The following is a 20,023-nucleotide window of genomic DNA, read 5'->3' as shown; positions in this document are numbered from 1 at the left end:
TATGAAAAAGACACCTGTGCAATGTGCAATGACTGCTGCTTATTATTAATATGTTATTAATTCGTTGAAGGTGGAAGAAGCACTTAGACTTTTCATATAATTTATTTCTAAATTTAAATTTACATGATAGTTCCTAGAGATACTTCCAGAGACTTCAGAGAGGACCCACCTTCTCGGAGGTGCCCCTGTCATCATCACCCACCCAAGTGGACTAAAAACTGTTAAAGTCACCAAGCTGTTTTTTTGGTTTGTTTGTTTGTTTGTTTACATCATTGTCAGTTAGATGGCATCTTTAAAGTGAAGGCAAACTCACACATAACTAAGGCAGTGCTATGAGGAGTAGAAATAATAACTGAAAATGTGTTATCAAGCAGTAAATGAGTTTCAGGATTCTGGGAAAACATGGTTGGTATTGGTTTGACTTTAGAAAAGGTCACAGAAAAAAAGGTGCTGTGGACTCCTCAGCGATAACTAGGGGCCTGGGGTGGGGGATGGGGGGAACATCATCTGGCCCAGAAGGGAATGTTCTGGGTCACAGGCAGTTCCTGAGGATACCTGGGGATGTCACGTTCTTCGTGCTCTTCTAAAAGTCAAGGTAGATGTTGGGCTGAACTTTTAGGCTGCATTCACGTGATTGGGGTAGAACAGTTTAACACATTGCCCTTTGCTCTCATTGAGTCATGTGCATTTGTTCATTCTAAGTCTCTTCTCCCCATTTCAAATTATTTCTTCCCACCTGCTTGGAACAATTCCAGCATTGCATGTTGGCCTCAAATAAGTTAAGATTCCTAAGTTCCTAACTAGCCATAGCACAAAGCTTTTCAGCTTGACTGGCCTCAAGGGTTTTCTCAGAATTCATCAATTCTTCCAGAAAACTTTGCTCAGGACATGCAGACTGTAAGAATTTGTTCTCCCCAAAATGTATTAAGAATTATTTATTTAAAAATATAAAAACTTCCTCTAAACAGTTTGGGAATATCATTGCAGAAAATATATAAAAGGGGTACACAATTAATTTCTCTCCAGATGTAATACTATAGTAACTTATTTAAAGTCAAAAGAGAATAATTTGCATCTGGAGGAAGGTGTTGTAAATGCGAGTTCTGGTCCTTTCATGTACCTAACGTCTTTGGAATTTGTCTTTAAAGTAGTGCTGTTTTGGACTCACAGCTCCAATACAGATGACTTCCACCCTCCCCTCAGATTGATTAAGTAAAAATGAGAGAAGGAAATAATATTATCCAGAAGATGCATATACCCCACCGAGCCACGCAGATTATACTTTCATGCGTAGGGGTGGTTTAGACACTTCAAGTCTGTATGGATACCTGAGGCTTGAGTTGGGTTTTGTAGTGATGCCCCAAGAGCTTCATGCCATTTTTAGATACATTTGTTCAAAAACAGATCAAGAATTGATTTAGATTTGGGAGGTAAAGATAGATGTGCACTAACTGTGGGTGGGCTGTGCAGTGAGAAGGCAGTGCTGGGGCTGGTAGTGGTGGCTCAGGTGGGTGCACACTGAAGAGGGAAAGACCAAGGGATGGGGCGAGGCATTGCTGTCATCCGTCTTGAATGGAACAGTTGTTTCATTCTGAAAGTGCTTGAGAATATACTCTTTGGTGCTTTGAGTTTGGCTAATGGTGCATAGTCTTGTTGTTCTGATGAAATGACTTCAAACTCGTTGCCATTATTGAGAAACAAGTTCTCTCCAAATAAGTTGGAGAAGACATTCTCCAAGGAAACAATCTCTTAAATGTGAGATATTTGTGGATTTTTTTCCATAAAATCCAGCAGTGCCCCCTTATTTGTGGTTTTTCTTTTCATGGTTTCAGTTGCTTGCAGTCAAGTTGAGTCCAAAAAATTGCATTACTGCTCTTGCACTTTGGAGCCATGATGAGGTAAAATAACGGTGACTTGAACACAAGCACCACGATACCATGACAGTGGCTCTGATAACCAAGACAGCCCCTGAATGACTAACAGGGCTGGTAGCATCTAAAGTGTGGATATGCTGGACACGGGGGCGATTCACGTCTTGACGTCTTGGGGTGCAGGATGGCCTGAGATTTCATCACACTACTCAGAACAGTGTGCAATTTAAAGCTTATGACATGTTTATTTCTGGAATTTCCCATTTATGTCACAAGGCGTATGTCATCTACCTCACTTCATCTCCTCACATTGGCACATCACAGGAAGAAGGGTGAGCACAGTATTTTGAGAGAGAGGGACCACATTCGCATAACTTTTCTTACAGTGTATTGTTATAATTGTTCTATTTTATTATTAATTGTTGTTAATCTCTTACTGTGCCTAATTTATATAAATTAAACCTTATTGTAGGTATATATGTATGGGAATAAGTATGTATTCCCATACATAAATAATATGTATGGGAATAAGCATGGTATATGAAGAGTTCAGTACTATCCCTAGCTTCAGATATCAACTGGGGATCATGGAACATATCCCTCACAGATAAGGGAACTACTGTAGTGATATCAATGTGTTAATTCTGGAAAAATATTACATTTCAGTCTTGGTGTCAAATTCTAGCAGAGAATAATTTTTAGGACTATGAGTAACCCAAGGACCATGAATGAAGTAGATTCCATGTCAGTAGGAAGAGAAGTTTTAGGGATGTGTGTGCATGTTTTCATATGACTCGCACCTGTCTGGAAGCAAAACTGTTTCTGATTATTTTTAAATAACTAGAAGTCAATCTAATATAAACTATATACAAAAGCCAGATTGCAATCACTAAATTTGTTACATCATAGGCAGAGATAATTTTAATAAAACATATTCACCAAGTATGTCCAAGTATGTCTGTCATGACAGTACTAACTTATATGCTCATCAAATATTTGATAAATGAATATGTTAATGACTGTAACTTCTTTTCTGGGAATGCCTTAGCTGGGGCTCAACACATTGTTAGTGAGAAGAAAATGGATGACTGAGAGGAGGTTTGTAAAGTGGGGATGGGGAGAGGAGCTGGAAGCCATGAACAAATTCATTCTCAGAGGCACAGATCCTGCTATATGAGCCAGGACCTATGCTAGGAGCTAGATTCACAAATATGAGGATGCTATGGGCTTTGCCCTTCCCAAGCTTCTTGTCCAGTAAAACCACAACCCATAAATCTTGCTTAACTAAGTTTAGCAAGTTATCTGCCTGTCTGTCTATCTATCTATCTATCTATCTATCTATCTATCTATCTATCATCTATCTGCCTATCTGTCATCTATCTGCCTGCCTATCTATCTATCTGTCTATCATCTATGTACTGTCTATCTCTAGATAAATATATAGATATATACACATAATGTATAGTATTCAATAATACTATATGAAAATTATGTTAAAGGAGTTGTATTAGTCAGGGTTCTCTAGAGGGACTAAACTAATGGATACATGTATACATGAAGGGAGTTTATTAAGGAGAACTGACTCACTCGATCACAAGGTAAAGTCCCACGATAAGCCATCTGGAAGCTGAGGAACAAGGAAGCCAGTAGTGGATCTGTCTGAGTCTCAAAACCTCAAAAGTAGGGACACCAACAGTGCAGCCTTCAGCCTGTGGCCAAAGGCTTGAGAGCCCCTGGCAAACCAGTGGTATAAGTCCAAGGGTCCAAAAGCCAAAGAACCTGGAGTCTGATGTTTGAGGGCAGGAAGCATCCAGCAGAGGAGAAAGGAGAGAGCCAGAAGACTCAGCAAGCCTGCTCGTTCCACCTTCTGCCTGCCTTTTCTAGCCATGCTGGCAGCCGATTGGATGCTGCCCACCCACATTGAAGGTGGGTCTTCCTCTCCCAGTCCACTGACTCAAATGTTAAACTCCTCTAGCAACACCCTCACAGGCACACCCAGAAATAATACTTGCATCCTTCAGTTCAATCAATTTGACACTTAATATTAACCATCACAGGAGATAAATCCCTGGACTTCAAGAGAACCTATCGTCACCCATCATTTTAGGCATCATTTCATATGGTGAGTAAAACTATGCTATATAAGATATTACGTACAGACTGGGGTTGGAAAGCTATGGCCCACAGACTGAATTAGGCCCACTGACTATTTTTATAAGTAAAGTTTTATTGGAACACAGCCATGCCCATTTTTAAAATGTAATGTCTCCAGCTGCTTTCTGACAAATAGTGGCAAACAATGACAGAGTTGAGTTCTTATGGTGGAAACAACATTCTCCAAAGCCTACAACATTTTCTCTCTGACCCTTTACAGAGAAAGTTTGCTGATTTCTGGCATAGGACAATATTATATAATAGGCTTTCATTTTAAATATTGGGCACCACTGGTTAAGTCTTATTTTCTTCCAAACATAACAGCTATATAAAATCTAACCCTACAGAGCCCAGGAACCTACACACCATTATTTAGTTCTTATGTCTCATTGATATAAGTAATTTTTATTATCTTATTATTATTTCTAGAAGTCTTTTTCGTATAGTTCTTTCTATATCTAGCAGTTTGTGATTTATTTACTTTAACTGCAATATGTAGCAGTTTGTGAGGGATAAAATAAAACCCCTTTTTCCTTCTGTTTAAATATATGGAATGTCAGCAAAAGCCTCCTGTTAGCAGTAGCTGAATCTAAGAAATGAACCTTTTATACATTGGCTTACACTATTTTGTCCAAAGCCAAAAACGGACAATGAAGGAGGAAAATGACAAGTGTTCTTTCCTAAAGAGAAGCATCCAAGTGTAGAGAAGACCACAAGTGACTATAAAACGAGGAAGCCCTGTAGCTAAGGGATTCACAGGTAAGCAAGCCCAGGACATGTGGACTGTGGAAGACCATTAATGTGACACGCTCTGTGGTATTCAGATACCTGCTGCATGCTGGGTTCAACTCTAGGGAATTAAGAAAAGATGAAGATGGCTATGGAAAAGTCAGTGGCAATGGGTAAAGACATGGAAAGCTATTTCTATAACAGTAAAGGAGACTGAGTTAATTTATCTTGGAAAATAAAAAAGGTAAGAAATGGCTTGCCATCATTTTTCTACCATTTATGTCCATTATGATAAAAAGAGTAAATACTTGCTGGTTGATTGATTCAAACGCAGGTGAGATAGAGAGTGGCTTAGCAAAAGGTATTTTAGTTGCAAACGACAGAAATACAAGAACTAGTAAGTCTAACAATGTATCTTTGTGGCTCTTGAACTCCAACAAAAGACTTTAACAGCAAGGAATTAGAAAACCCAGGCTGCACTTGGGTCTTGGGAATGATTGGAACAAGGTTCCTGGATTCTGTCTGGATTCCCTTTCCAGCAATACATGCAAACTTTCTTCTCTCTCCTTCCAGTCTGCCCTTCTCCCTACCACTTTGAGCATGGCAGATGATAGCTTTTGAAATTTATATCAGATATCCTTGGCCACATTAAAAAAAAAAGAAAAAGACATATCTCAAACTCTTTTTATGATCCCAGGGAACAGAAAATCCCGGGGAAAAGATTTATTAGCCCGACTTGGGTCAGGCATCTGCTCTTGGGCGAGTCACCTTAGTCCAGTGAGTGAGGTTGTGTGGTGATAGTGATAATATTCTGCACCTGCATTAACCATACAGATGAAGGAAGGAAAACTTAATAGCCAAGTGAAAATTGGCAGAAATTTCTAAGTGAACACTGCATCATTTCTTTATCTTCACTTGGAAAAATCCAGAAGAAATAGCTCAGTCTGCAACATGAAGGATTTAGGTTAGAAAGAAATGAGATTATTCTGACATTAGAGCTTATTACACACTGGGATATGTTACTGAAAGAAGCAGTAAAATGTCTTTTCTTAGAGGTTTTTAAAAATAGAATTCATTTCTCATCAGTTGAGATGCAAATAGTTTTCAAAATGGATTAGACACACAGAAATTTTGTTTGACATGCAAACGCTTGACAAGGTCCTGCCTCTTTTGCCAGTAAATTCAGCTCATTCTAGCCTTTTGGTACAATTCAACAAATATTTATTAAATGTCCACTAGGTGCAAAGCGTTAAGCTAGAGCTAAAAGGTTTATATTATGTTATGGAGATTTAGAAAACTGCAAATGGGCTGGGCGTGCTGGTTTATACCTGTAATGCCAGTACTTTGGGATGCTGAGGCGGGCAGATCACTTAAGGTCAGGAGTTTCAGACCAGCTTGGCCAACATGGTGAAACCCTGTTTCTACTAAAAATACAAAAATCAGCCAGGCATAGTGGTACATGCCTGTAGTCCCAGCTACTCAGGAGGCTGAGGTAGGAGAATCTCTTGAACCCAGGAGATGGAGGTTGCAGTGAGCTGAGATTGTGCCACTGCACTCCAGCCTAGGCAACAGAACAAGACCCCATATCCCACCCCCCCAAAAAAAAACTGCAAATGACTGTAGTATGTGGATAGTTGAGGCCATTGTCACAAAGGAGATTTAGATTTATTGCTGTGGAATTTTAAAGCATGAGGGAGAGTCATGAAAGAGAGAAGAAGAGAGAGAGATGCTAACAGAGAAACAAGGAAACACAGAATTAGCGAAGTGTTAGTTGATAGGCTGAGATTTGAAATACTCTTTTGGGGTAAATAGGATTTCAACATCTAGAGATGTGTGAAAAGGCATTTAGGACAGTTACAAGTTTGTGAACAGTGATTTGGATCATGTTCAGGGAAGCAGAGTCATTCTTTTAAATGGAAACCTGCGATACTAGCAGGGAAGAGATAACAGAAAAGATTACCAAAAAAAAAAAAAAAAAAAAAAAAAAAAAAAAGCAGGGATCATCCTCTAGAAGGCCTTAAATATGCTGAGTTTTAAGTTTTGTTTGTTTTGTTTTAGGGAGATTAGTATGGTAATGTGACCACCCAACCAGTTCTTCCTGCCCCACTGCACAAATAAAGACCACAGCATTGCGGTAGAGAAAGAGTTTAATTGACGTGAGGCTGGCCATGCCATACAGGAGACCAAGTTACTACTCAAATCAATCTCCTGGAAAACTTGTAGGTCACAGGTTTTTCAAAGGCAGTTTGGGGAAGGGGGTGGGTGTGGCTAAAATGGGTGCTTGCTGCTGATTGTCTGGGACAGAGATGAAATCATGACCTGCTTCTGGGTGGGGCCACAGAAGCAACAGCAAAGTTGGTGGGGGCCAGGTGGAGCCATGGGTATCAGACCTGCAAAAAACCTGGAAAGATATCTCAACAGGCCAGTCTACAATAGAGATGTTGTCTGTAGGACAGAGCATGTGACCAGTCTATGCCTTAGCAGAATTCAGGTTCCTCCCCTTCCTCTAGCCTGATGGCATTTTCATTAACTTTACAAAGGTGGTTGAGTTTTGGGGAAAGCCTATTACCATGTAAACTATAAACTAAAGTTAGCTTAGCCTAAGACCAGGAATGATTAAGGGAAAGGCAAGATGGGGGATTAAATCAGACTTGAGCTGCCATAATTTTCTCACTGTTATAATTTTTGCAAAGTCAGTTTTAGTAACACTATGAGACATGTCATGCCAAGGAAAGAGCAGAAGTTGGGAAGAAGAATTTGAAGGTCAATGCAGAAACTTATGCTGAGTCATTTAACTAGGTGGTGGTAGCAGAAATGGAAAGAAGTATCTATATGGGAGGGAGATGGTAAGGAAATAACCTACAGGGCTGATTGATTAATGGGTTTTATGTATTATGTACTTTCAAAACACTAAGCATTAATCAAAAAATACAATTCTTTAATTTCCTAATTCTTTAAATACTAGACCTTTATTTACATATACTTTTAAGCCTCACATTAACTAAATAAATAGGTCAGCCTTTGTCCACATTTTCATATGAGCAAACAGATTTAGAGCTCTTGAATAATTAGCTGAGGCCATATTGCTAGCAATCTGCCAAGTGGGACTCTGAACCCAGGATGTCTGGCTCTATTGCTCATGTTCTTAACTACAGGCAGCTCTTCTCTAATTGTATGGAGGGAACAGGATGAGTGTGAGAAAACAAGGAGGTTTCAACCCTGGTAGATTGAGAGGTATTTCAGTTACAGGTACATAATAGACTACCCAAGACCTAGTGGCTTAACATAACCACCATTTTGTTGCAATCCATGGTTTTGTCTATTAGAAACTTTGACAGGCTTGGCTGGGGAAGCCTATTATACAAGACATGGACAAACAGCACTCAGTGCCATTCAGCTGGCAGATGGGCTGGTCTAGAAGGAGCAAGACAACTTAATTCCCAGGTCTGGCACCTTGGTGGGGATGACTGAAAGTCTGGGTTCAGCTGGAATGAAGACCAGAGCCCTGCATGTGACATCTTCAGCAACAGGGTCTCAGGCAGTCAGTGGATTATTTTTGCCTGTTTTGGAACTTTATGTAAATGCAATCATATGGTGTGTATTGGTTTCTTTGACTCAACACTATGGTTGTGAAAGTCATCCATGTTGTTACATGCAGTTGTACTTCATTCATTTTCAATGCAGTATAGTATCACATTATGTAAATATACTGCATCTTAATTATTCATTCTACTACTAATGGACATTTGGGTCATTCCCAGTTTGAGCTATAATGAATAGGGCTAGTATGAATACTCTTGTATTCATACTCTTGTATATTGGGTGAAATATGTTCACATTTCTGTTGAGTTACATTCCTAGCAGTAGAATTGCTGAGTCGCAGGATATGCTTCTGTTAGCTTTAACTATTTTCTATACTGTTTTTACAAATTTACACTCTTGCCAGCAGTGTATGAGAATTTCAGTTGTTCCACATCCACTAGTAATATCAGATCTTGTTAATTTTAGCCATTTTAGCTTTGCTGAAGGGACTGTTTTGATGTAGATTGACCCCAAATCAGAAAGAGGGCGTCTCTCTCCCACTCCATCATTCTCTGCTTAACCAACTCTTTATGCCTTCCCAACAGATTATGAAAGATGCCTGTTTGATTCTTCCATTTAAGTCTTTTCTTATCTTATAAAAATTCTACTGAAGCTTTATAGAAATGGTTCAAATGGACCTTCCATTCAAATAACCTCTCCTGACATTTAATCAGTACTCTTTCCACATCTTTCAGCCAAATAACATTCACTTCCTTTTGCTGTATATGTTCTTATGTAGAAATAAGAGTATCAACATCCATCACAGTGCATTACATGTGGAAAATATACTTTCAGGTGAAAACTTGTTGAATTTTGGATATTTTGAGGATTTTCAGATTTAGTTCAACCCCATCCAATATGTTTCCTTTGTAAGAGACTTAAGAGTAAATTTGGGCTCAGCTGCCAGCAAGTGAAAGAGAAAATGATCTATACATGCAGATATGGATGGAGCAGAAGATGTTTTCCTAAATCGCAAAATCGAAAGAACCATGTCTACACAGGACCCAGAGGAATGAAGGCTTTGAAGTAATTTAGTAATGTGGGAACGGTCAAACATTTTCTTCTGTAAAATCTCCTGCTCTCTGCCCTTTCATTTTTTTCCCTTCTCATTCTCTTTCTTCCCAGGCCTGTGATAAGGCTAGATAACATAAGGAAGTCACTTAGCACAGTGTCCAGCCTATAATGCTCCTGGTCCTGCTTTTGATGATGATGATAGAAGAGATAGTAGTATCTGCTTCTTTAAGATATTTTCAAGTGTGAAATTAACTGAGTTAGTGTATGTGAGGTATCTTCTAGAAAGTTTGACATATAGTGATCTTCAGAGCAGATGCAGAGGAAGCCAGACAAGAGAGGATAAATAAAGCAGGCAAGATGATACCACCAGAGATAAGACAAGACTTCTGTGCTCTCTGCATTTGCCTTTCTAGGAAGCTAGTAGTTTAACTTTCCTTGGGCTTTCTACAAAAATGTGCTGCATCTGAACTTGAGCAATTTTGAGTGTTTCTGTTCCTTGCAAACAAATAAGCCTTGACTTGAGCAATCCCTTTAGTAGACATGTCATACATTATAGTACTTTTTGTGACCCTCTCCTCTCTCCAACTAGATTATAAAATCCTCAAGGGCAGAGATGTCTCTCATATGTCTTTGTATTCTGCCTTGTACTTAGCACAGGATGGGAGAAATGTCATGTTATCCTGCTGATGAAGTCCATTAAGGATTCAGGTTGCATAACTCTCCTAATGGGGAATGGAGAATAAATTCTGCATGTGAGTTTAATGTTCACGAAAATCATCAACAGCAAATGTAGATGTAGTGCCCTTTGGCCATGCACAAAATGCAAGGGAGAGGGTGGTCTTTTCCTAGCTCTTTGTGAATTACCCTCACTAAGTTCTCACCTCAGGGGCAGAATGCAATTTGTTTTTTCTCTTACAGATTTTTTCTCAGCCTTGGTGTGAAACCTCCAACTGAGCTGGAAGATCCAAACTGGGGCAGGGAGTTTAAAGAGGGGACCACAAAACCTATTCCAACAGAACTTTAAGTTTACCCCAGGTTAGCTTCCTCTGTTGCATACAGAGGCATCTGCTTAACAGATCATTGTAGATAGGATTGCAAATTCCACATAAAGGAATATTTATAGGAAGGTCTGCCTTTCTGAATACATAACTAAAAATTAGTTTATTTTGTAAAACTGTACTTTAAGCCAAACTCTGATTCGCTGTATTAAGAGTCCCAAACTAACCAAATGTGGGGGACATACTAGCGAAGACGTCTTCATCCATATGCGGGAGGGGAGAGGGATACTGCCAAGTTCTTGTAGAAGGACAGCACGGTCTCTTTCAGCTCCTTAAATATGTTCTGATGAGACACTTCAGTAAAACATGCCCATCTGCGTGTTCCTCTGGACTAATGAATATGAAGTGTATGTTCAGCTATTGATCTGAATTAAGTCGTAGGATTAGAATTTAGTGTCACAGCGATCTCTTTAATGAACTCAGGCAGAAACCATTATCAAATGATGATTTTTTTTTCATCTTGGAAAGATTATTTTAAATCCAAACACATTCTTCCAACTTTGTTTTAACCCCCCAGAGATATATTTTAAAAGCCATTGTGGGAAAATAAATGAAAATATTGTCCAAAGCCCAGGAGTGAAGCATTTGGTAGGAACTGGAGGTGGGGAGAAGGAATGTTAAATTCCTCTTTCTTGAACCATTACACTACTTTTTCTGCATTTGGTGCATATCTGGAGGGACAGGCCTTGGGCAGGTGGAATGTCCCTTCTACTCTGCTGACACAAAGCACCAAGAGTGGCTGGAAAATGCTGTAGGGCACTGGTTTCCAGATTTTGTTGCACCTTGGAAACACTTGGAGAGCTCTAAAAAATACTGATGTCCAGCTCTTACCTGCAGACATTTTGATTTCATTGGTCTAGAGGGTGATCTGGACATGAGGATTTTAAAAAGAGTCAGCCAGGCACGGTGGCTTACGCCTGTAATTCCAGCACCTTGGGAGGCTGAGGCGGGTGGATTGCCTGAAGTTAGGAGTTGGAGACCAGCCTGGCCAACATAGTGAAACCCCATCTCTACTAAAAATACAAAAAGTTAGCTGGGTGTGATGGCAGGTGCCTGTAATCCCAGCTACTAGGGAGGCTGAGGCAGGAGAACCACTTGAGCCTGGGAGGTGGAGGTTGCACTGAGCCGAGATCGTGCCATTGCACTCCAGCCTGGGCAACAAAATGAAATCTGACCTTGACTGAGTTTGAGCGAAACTCCAACTCAAAAATAAAATAAAATAAAATAAAATAAAAATAAAAATAAATAAAAAGAGTCCTGGCTTATTCTGAAGACAGTCTTTTAAAATGGTCAAATGAAAAATAAATGACTGTGTCAATTCAGTTTATTGTAAACATTTACTGAGCACATACTCTGTATAAAGCCATATGCTATGCTTTAGTAATGCAAACAAAATATAAAATATGTGCCTACCCCTGAGGAGCTCACAAGTTTAGTGGTGAAGGGGGTCAGTTACATGGGCAGAGAAATGCAATGAAATTACAACTCAGTTAAACACAAAACATTGTGATATATACAAAATCAAAAGCTGTCCCAAAGTAGTAAAAAGTACAGAAAAACAGACAGGACCAAGAAATACCTTACAGTGGAATTTCCAGATATAAAACAAGAAATGATCAGTGTATCTGAAACTTTGAGGGCCAGAGGAAGAATGGGATGTAGGAAAGAGCTCTATCATAAGGGATTTTCTATGTTGTAAAATATATCTCTTGGTGGTTAAAACAGAGTTGGAAGAATGTGTTTGGATTTAAAATAATCTTTCAAAGATGAAAAAAAATCATCATTTGATAATGGTTTCTGCCTGCATTCATTAAAGAGATCATTAGTGACACTAAATTCTGGTCGTAGGACTTAGTTCAGATCAATAGATGAGCATATACTTCATATTCATTAGTCCAGTGGAACACGCTGATGGGCATGAGGTTTCATGGGAATAACCAGCATCTTAGAATGGGGTCCGTCTTAGTAATAGTCTAATGTAAAAACAACACGATTATTTGTTTGTCTTGCCTGCCTACTTTCCTTTCTCCTTCCTCCTCCCCTGCTCCCCTCCTTCTTCCTTCTCTCTTTCCCTAATTCTTTCCTTCCTTTTCTACTCTCTTCCTCCCTTCCATCCTTCTTTCCTTCCCTTCTTCCTTCCTTCCCTCCTTCCTTCCTTCCTTCCTTGTATCTGTTCATCTCCCCATGTTATACCTACCTACTTACTTCCTACAGAGGCAGCTACAACTTTGCCTTTCGTTGTTTAACTGAGTTATAGATTGTGAAGACTAGAGTGACTTAACCACCCACCTTCCTTTCAATTTACTGTGTGGTTTATAACACATATGTATCTCATTTATTTTTTTTACACATGGACATTGCACTTGTGTAATTTATTCTTCTCTCATTTGGGTAAGTATGAATCCATTGAAATAAAAAGGACTAATTTTTTTTTCAAAATTATATTTAAAGGGAAAAAATAATGAGACAACAACAAGAGTCACTCTTTAACTCAATTTGCTGTATTCTCAAAACTGGACCTTACGGTACTACAAGTAAGAAAACAGCTACTTTCCAGTGGAGATATAAATAACAATGCCAGATGAGCTGTTGCTCTTAAATCTTACAGTGGGACTTCATTAGTGTGACAAGTGAGAAGTAACGAATTTATTCCCAGAACTAGAAAGTGCCATTCAGGATAAGTGTTTTGATTAATTCATTTTTAGAGAGGTAGGGCTGTTTTAACCATGACAACTCTTATTTGCCATAATAGAAGCATCTGTGAATTTTTTTTTCTCAATACTTCATGTGTATTTACCATTCCACTGTCATGATCTGGTTATTACTAGGACTGTGTTGCTATTAATAATCAACATATTATTTTAAAATTGAACAACCTAATATCACCAGCCCATAATTTTCTAGGTTTACACATTGAATCTATTACCATAATTAAGTTAATAGTATTTTAAATGAATGTTTATTTTGTGTGGCTTTGTGTAGCGAACTACAATTAGTTGTTTGTCGACATACAAATGTTTGAGGAGTGTTTACTCTGTAAATGGTTTTGTATGAATCTATTGTAAGAAAAAGTTCAACCTCTTTTGCATCTCTGATGATGCAACCTCTTTTGCATCTCTGATGAGTTAGACTTCCATGATACTGCTCCTGTCAATTTGTTTTTTTGAACTCAAAAGTTTCACGTCATCTGTTTATGCCTCTTTAGTTTGTCTGTATACCATGAACACATATTCTTCATCTTTCCCCACCTTAGTATCTACTGTATTTTTTCCTCTCTGGTTGCCTATCATTGATCGATTGTTTTTCATGCTAATCAAGGAGCAGAGAGAGCAAACAATGAGCATACAGGTAAAAGGACACTCATGGGTTTCTTAGTTCTTTGGACACTCAGAGAAGAGAATGAAATAGTAGTTTGAATCATTTGTGGTTCTGATGTATCTGTAATCCACCCATTTGACATCATGTATTCTTGGAGTGGATAATTGGAAGTTCATAGGGTGTGTTTCCATATGCTTATTATAAAGAACAGATGTAAGAGTCAATTTCCTGTTTGAATGGTGATTTGAGCACTGAGCAATTTATTTAATCAGAAATGTCTTTATTATTCATAAAACTGTTCCAGTCTGATCACATGTGTTTGTTTCAATTCTGAATGTGACTCTCTACCCAGGGCTGATAGACTCTCTTGTTCACATTAGGATGTTCAACAGAAAAGGTCACGCATCTGATCCCACGTGGCCTAATTTCAAACAAAGAAAATGTCTGTAAATTGTTATAGGCTGCAGTACCAGAAACCCACATTACTTACCTTATGGGGATGAAAATTGCCACAAACTCTGTGCCAGACCATCCCCATGGCTGTGGCAGTGGTACTAAGGCCACATTCTATTGGTGGTAGAGATGGCAGCCAGGAGTAATGTGTTGGATATTGTCAATTATCACTCAGCATCCATTTCCACCTTTTTCAATGTGTCTTACTGTGTCACAGGGGCTTGAGGGTTGAAAATCAACTTTCCTGACTCCTTTGCAGCTAGGGTTCTAGATGTAAATGATGTTCTGACAATTAGATGCACTTGAATGAGATTTGGATGTCACTAAAGTTAAGACAAAGGTCATCTTCTTGCTGCTATTCCTGGTGGTGAGGATGGCTGCAGAAATAAGTATTTTCAAGTGGCTGTCAGACTTGGCCTTATAGGTGTTTAGAAGCAGTTGTGGCAGCAACAGCAATGCCTTCCTGACCTCTGCTTACAGCAGCTGCAGTTTTATGTCCCTGTACTAATTCGTTCAGAGTGAGGCTCCTGACTGCTGATCTACCATGCTGTCTAGGAATTTTGGAGCCAGCTAATCTACTGCATTCAATCCCATTCTACATGAAATACCAGGTTTCTGTTTCTTGCAATCAACTTTGACTGATATGAAAACAGTAATAACCACAGAAATGAAGAGTTATAGTTTATTGAATATCTATTAAATGCCAGACAAATTGAGGCTCAGTGAGACTGAGTAACTTGTAAAAGCTCATAAAGCTAACAAATGGCAAAAACCAGTGTTTGAGTTTGGGTCCATCTGTTTGCAAAGCTAGCACACAAAGGGCAGAAACTGTAATATGTCCGTTTCTATTTTCAATTTTTAAAAAGAATGAAATCATGTCCTTTGCAGCAACATGGATGCAGCCAGAGGCCATTATCCTAGGCAAATTAGCACAGGAAGAGAAAACCAAATACCATATGTTCTCTCCTATAAGTGGGAGCTAAACATTGGGTACTCTTGGACATAAAGATGCAACAATAGACACTGAGGCTACTAGAAGGTGGGCGGAGGGAGGGAGGGGAGTGAGGGTTAAAAGTCTATTGGGTACTGTGCTCACAATTGATGGGATCACTCGTACCCTAAACCTCAGCATCATGCAATATACTCATGTAGTAAACCTGTTCATGTGCCTCCTGTTTCTAAAATGGAAGTTGAAATTATTTTCTTAAAACCCCAAATTTTAGAAATCCCCAAGGGCAGCCAGGTGCGGTGGCTCACACCTGTAATCCCAGCACTTTGGGAGGCTGAGGCAGGCGGATAATCTGAAGTCAGGGATTTGAGACCAGCCTGGCCAACATGGCAAAACCCTGTCTCTACTAAAAATACAAAAATTAGCCGGACGTGGTGGTGCATGCTTGTAATCCCAGTTGGTCAGGAGGCTGTGGCAGGAGAATTGCTTGAGCCCAGGAGGTGGAGGTTGCAATGAGCTGAGATTGTACCACTGCACTCTAGCCTAGGTGACAGAGCGAGACTCCCTCTAAAAGAGAGAGAGAGAGAGAGAGAAGGAAAGAAGGAAGGAAGGAAGGAAGGAAGGAAGGAAGGAAGGAAGGAAGGAAGGAAGGAAGGAAGGAAAAAGAGAGAGAGAGAGAGAGAAAGAAAGAAAGAAAGAAAGAAAGAAAGAAAGAAAGAAAGAAAGAAAGAAAGAAAGAGAAAGAAAGAAAGAGAAAGAAAGAAAGAAAGAAAGAAAGAAAGAAAGAAAGAAAGAAAGAAAGAAAGAAAGAAAGAAAGGAAGGAAGGAAAGAAAGATGAAGGAAAGAAGGAAAGAAAGAAAGAAAGAAAGAAAGAAAGAAAGAAAGAAAGAAAGAAAGAAAGAAAGAAAGAAAGAAAGAAAGAAAGAAAGAAGAAAAAGAGACAGAGAAAAAAGAAATCCCCTAGGGCTAGGGATATTTGGAAATCCCCAAGGGCTTGTGGTTTTCTAAATTCTATTCAAAGTTTTAGAAAACCCTAAGGGAAGGAGATTTTTGTATCCTCAAGGGCTTGAGGTCTATAATGTCACTGACTTAAAAGAACACGTTCTAGAAGAACCAGATAGAATATGTGCACCCTTGAGATTGGAATAGCTGCATCACTGAAGCAAATCCATATCAGCTTCCACCTCCGTGGTAATACTTGGGATGCATAGATGTAGAATCTAGTCTCAGAAGATAATGTGATTCTTTAGCCCATTCAATTTGTTCATCCATTATTTTTTATGCATCATCTTAACCCTGTAGGGGGCAGTTAATGGGTTGGGTTTCATGTTTCAGATCCCCTTGATCTTGTTTGTATGTATATCACAGTGTTTGTTTAGTCAAATCTTTCAGGGACTGAAGCAAGCCCTGAAAAGACAAAGTGCATCATTAGCTGGGTTTTTCAGCACTTGATGACCTAGTTAAAACAAAAGTAGGAGGGTGATAGGGCAGAAAGTGCTCTATTATTTCTATTGTCAACAAAGACTCAGTTACCTGGGCTGAGAGCACTGCCCTTCCCAGCAGTAATTGGGGCTGTGATCAGCCTGCAGGAAGACTCAACACAGGGGTCCTATGATGCACAGGTGAGAAAAGGGGGATGTTTTGCCTGAGAAGGTATGACACTGGGGGCCAAGCAGGAGGGGATGAGCTGTCACCTGGGAGAGATGCAGGCTAAGAACTAAAACTAATGAATGGAAGTTACAGAGAGGTAAGGAGTTTTTTTTCCAAGAACTGCCTGGGACAAACACAGCTACTCCAAGAAGCCACTTCACTGCTGAAGGTGTTTTGTGCAATGGTGTGCTGACAGTTAAAAAGGAATGCTGCAGATAAGATTCAGCTCCATGAAAGAGTGTGACGATGTCTCTCATCCCTGAAGTTTATAGGATGCTCCCACAAAGGGCTGCAGATTTCCTTTCTAACTCATTGACTGGAGCTCAGGGACACCATGGGTTGAAGCCATGGCTCTGGAGGGAACCAGCTTAGACATACATCCTGGTCCTGATATTTACTTGCTGTATTATATTAATTCTGTACTTCAGTTTTCCCATCTGTAAAATAGGGGAAAGAACAGTGTCTCTCTCATAGGGGTAAGTGTGAAATCAAATCATTCAACTCATGTAAAGTGAATTGAGCTTCTTATTCCTATTGGCTGTGTGGTGATTGACATCGGAGCTCCCAAACAGTTCAATTGGAGAAAGTTGCAAATGGATTCTGCACTCAGATGCTTGAATGTCTTGAGAACTAGGAGAACCCAGGGGACCCTGTGACAAATTTTCAACACCATTTGGTCCAGCCAAAGGGTTGTTTCAGACTGGCTTTCTCAGTCTTTGAGAATCTAAATATTTCTCAAGGCATGCATTGCAAAATGTTCAAGTAGCTGCTCTATTTTTGAGAACATGGACATAAGACAGACTCACAACTTTGGAGGATGTTCAAGAAAAGAAGGGAGACCCTGGGCCCAGGTCCAGTTAGGGATCAGTACCTTCTGTGTCTCCGATCTCTCTATGGATAATGAAGGACTGGGGAGCCGCAGTTCTGGGCTGATACCATGGCAACCCCTCTTCCATGACTGTCACATACAGATGAGTGAGTTTTAATCTCAACATCAGTCCTGAATCTCATTCATTATTTTAAGCCCTAAACCGGAAAATAAATATTGCTTGTCTTTCTGCTTTTGCCTAATAAGTAACTGACGTTTATATAAAGACTGGTTTACTTTGGTTGTTTCCCTGTTGGGTGTGTGATGTCCAAATTTAATTAAAGGCCATGCTGTGGGCTATAAACTCCTTTAGTGAGAGAAAATGAAGGAAGGCCCAGATATTTTTTTTATGAGGCTTGTGTTGATTGAGTTAAAGCATGTGTTCTAACTGAGCTCCCTTGGAACGAGCCGTGCATTATTCCATGCCACCTGGCTGCAAAACAAACACAAGGAATTTGGCTCCGACATGAAGAAACCCTCAGTATTAGGGAAATGGAGCTGCATTCCACGTGAAAACATGGCAACCTCAGGCTCTGTTCCTCCCCCTTTGCCCTCTCACCAGACCCCTGTGCATCTCTGTTCTTTCCAGGAGAGGGAGAAATAAAAAATATCTCAACAGAAACGGAAATCAGTGTTGTGTTTTTTTGTTTTGTTTTGTTTTTCTAGCAGGGTACACCACTCACTCATATACTAAATATAAGTGTACGAGGCTTGGAATGAGAAATAAATGGCTTCTTTTTAAAAGCTAGCAATATTAACAGGTGATTGTTATAGGCTGTGAGTCTGAATGCGTCAGAAAAAGAACTGCAAGTCATTAAACAAGAGTAATAGTCTTCCTGGAGAGAGGCAGTGGGCCTCAGGACTGTGGGCACCGGCCTGCCTTTGTCTTGGGTGTTGACTTGCTGAGTGGCCTCTAGGAACTTAATTAAGTTCCTGGATTCTTCTTTTGACAAATCCAGATTACAAACAATAACCACCATGGCCAGTGCTGTTGAATTGATATGATAGTAGAGTATTATAAAACCAGAATTCTACTTAGGAGTTAATAATTATGTAGGAGAGAATAGCATGCTGATTGGGACAAAGGGGCCAGCTGGTTAACTTTTCATGGTTCAAGAGTTGATAAAGAGCATATGAATTACAGGCCACCAAGAAGGACATTTTTATGATTATTTGGAAATTTTTGACTCCATCCGGAATGGAATTGAAACACTCAGGTCCGCAGGGTGTAAGTAGACAGCTGGCCTATGATCTCAGCAGTTGGGGTGTGTCATTTCTATTTCCTAAAAGGCTCCCGATAAATGCTTTCTGGAAGGTGCTGGTGAAGGACATTTGGAATTTAACGGAGACAGCAGCAGCAGGTTCAGAGCTTATCTCAGGCTGCATTGTAAATCAATCCTGGGCACAGTGGCAGGAACACTGGTACAAAAGAGTCATTTCTAAGAAGACTTCACTTCAAAGGAGATCACTCACAGCAGAGGAACTGATGCAGAGCTGAATAAATAATGAAAAATACAATAGAGATCAAATCTGATAGGGATTTGAATTATATGCCAGAAAAATATTTCTGATGAAAATGAAATGGTAGGGAGAGTTAGAGACAGATTGAAAAATTCATAACCAGAGCTGCTCACGACCTGCATCGCTTAGTCCTGTACAATTCTGAGGCTCCATGAGAAGGCGGTTAGTGGAAAATATATCAGAATCTTTTCTCTGAAATTCGAGGTCATCCTTATCTTGAGACTGCCCAGGAGTTCCTACTCCCTACTCTCCTTAGGCCCCACTGTAGTGCAGGAAAACTCTGGCCCTGATGGAGCCATTTGTGAAGATGTTACGGAGAAACTGCTGTGGCCACCCGTGCAGAGCCAGGCACAGATCTAGGACTTCAGGCAGATAGTTCCTGTTCATAGTAGACCAGCCAGAGCTGGCTTTTGGGTGTCTCTCCAGCCCTGAACCCCTTTTCTGACAGTGATCCCCAAGAGGTGATGTCCCTCCTGGCCTTCAGCCATGTTTGTCCAGTGGGTCCTCAAGGCTCTTTCCTACCACTGAGGGGTTTGGGAGATAGACCATGAGAAAAGAGAGTGGAGGGAAAGAGAAAAGGAAAGAAATAGAGAAGAAGAGAAGGAGAGAGGGGAGAGGAAAGAGGGAGAAGGGGAGAGGCAAGACAGATGAGAGAAATATAGGAGAAAGGAGAGAAGAGAAGACAGGGAGAGAAGGAGAGAGAGGTGATGAGAGAAAGAAAGAGAGGGGGTGAGAGAGAGAAAAGGAGAGAGAAAGGGGGTGAAAGAGAGAAGGAGAGAGAAAGGGGGTGAGAAGAAGAGACAAAAGGGGTGAGAGAGAGAAGGTGAGAGAAAAAATGAGACAGAAGTATAGAGG

General features: G+C 40.0%; 1 protein-coding gene across 5 annotated transcripts in view; it reads left to right on the top strand.

Moving 5' to 3' along the window:
* MACROD2 (mono-ADP ribosylhydrolase 2) overlaps positions 1-20,023 on the top strand; it is a 2,124,972-nt gene that overhangs the window by 1,689,918 nt on the left and 415,031 nt on the right. The window lies entirely within an intron of this gene.

The sequence above is a fragment of the Chlorocebus sabaeus genome, chromosome 2, assembly GCF_047675955.1.
Source record: "Chlorocebus sabaeus isolate Y175 chromosome 2, mChlSab1.0.hap1, whole genome shotgun sequence".
Classification (NCBI taxonomy): Eukaryota; Metazoa; Chordata; class Mammalia; order Primates; family Cercopithecidae; genus Chlorocebus; species Chlorocebus sabaeus.
Note: the sequence above shows the minus strand (reverse complement) of the source record. Positions and strands in the feature narration are given on the sequence as shown.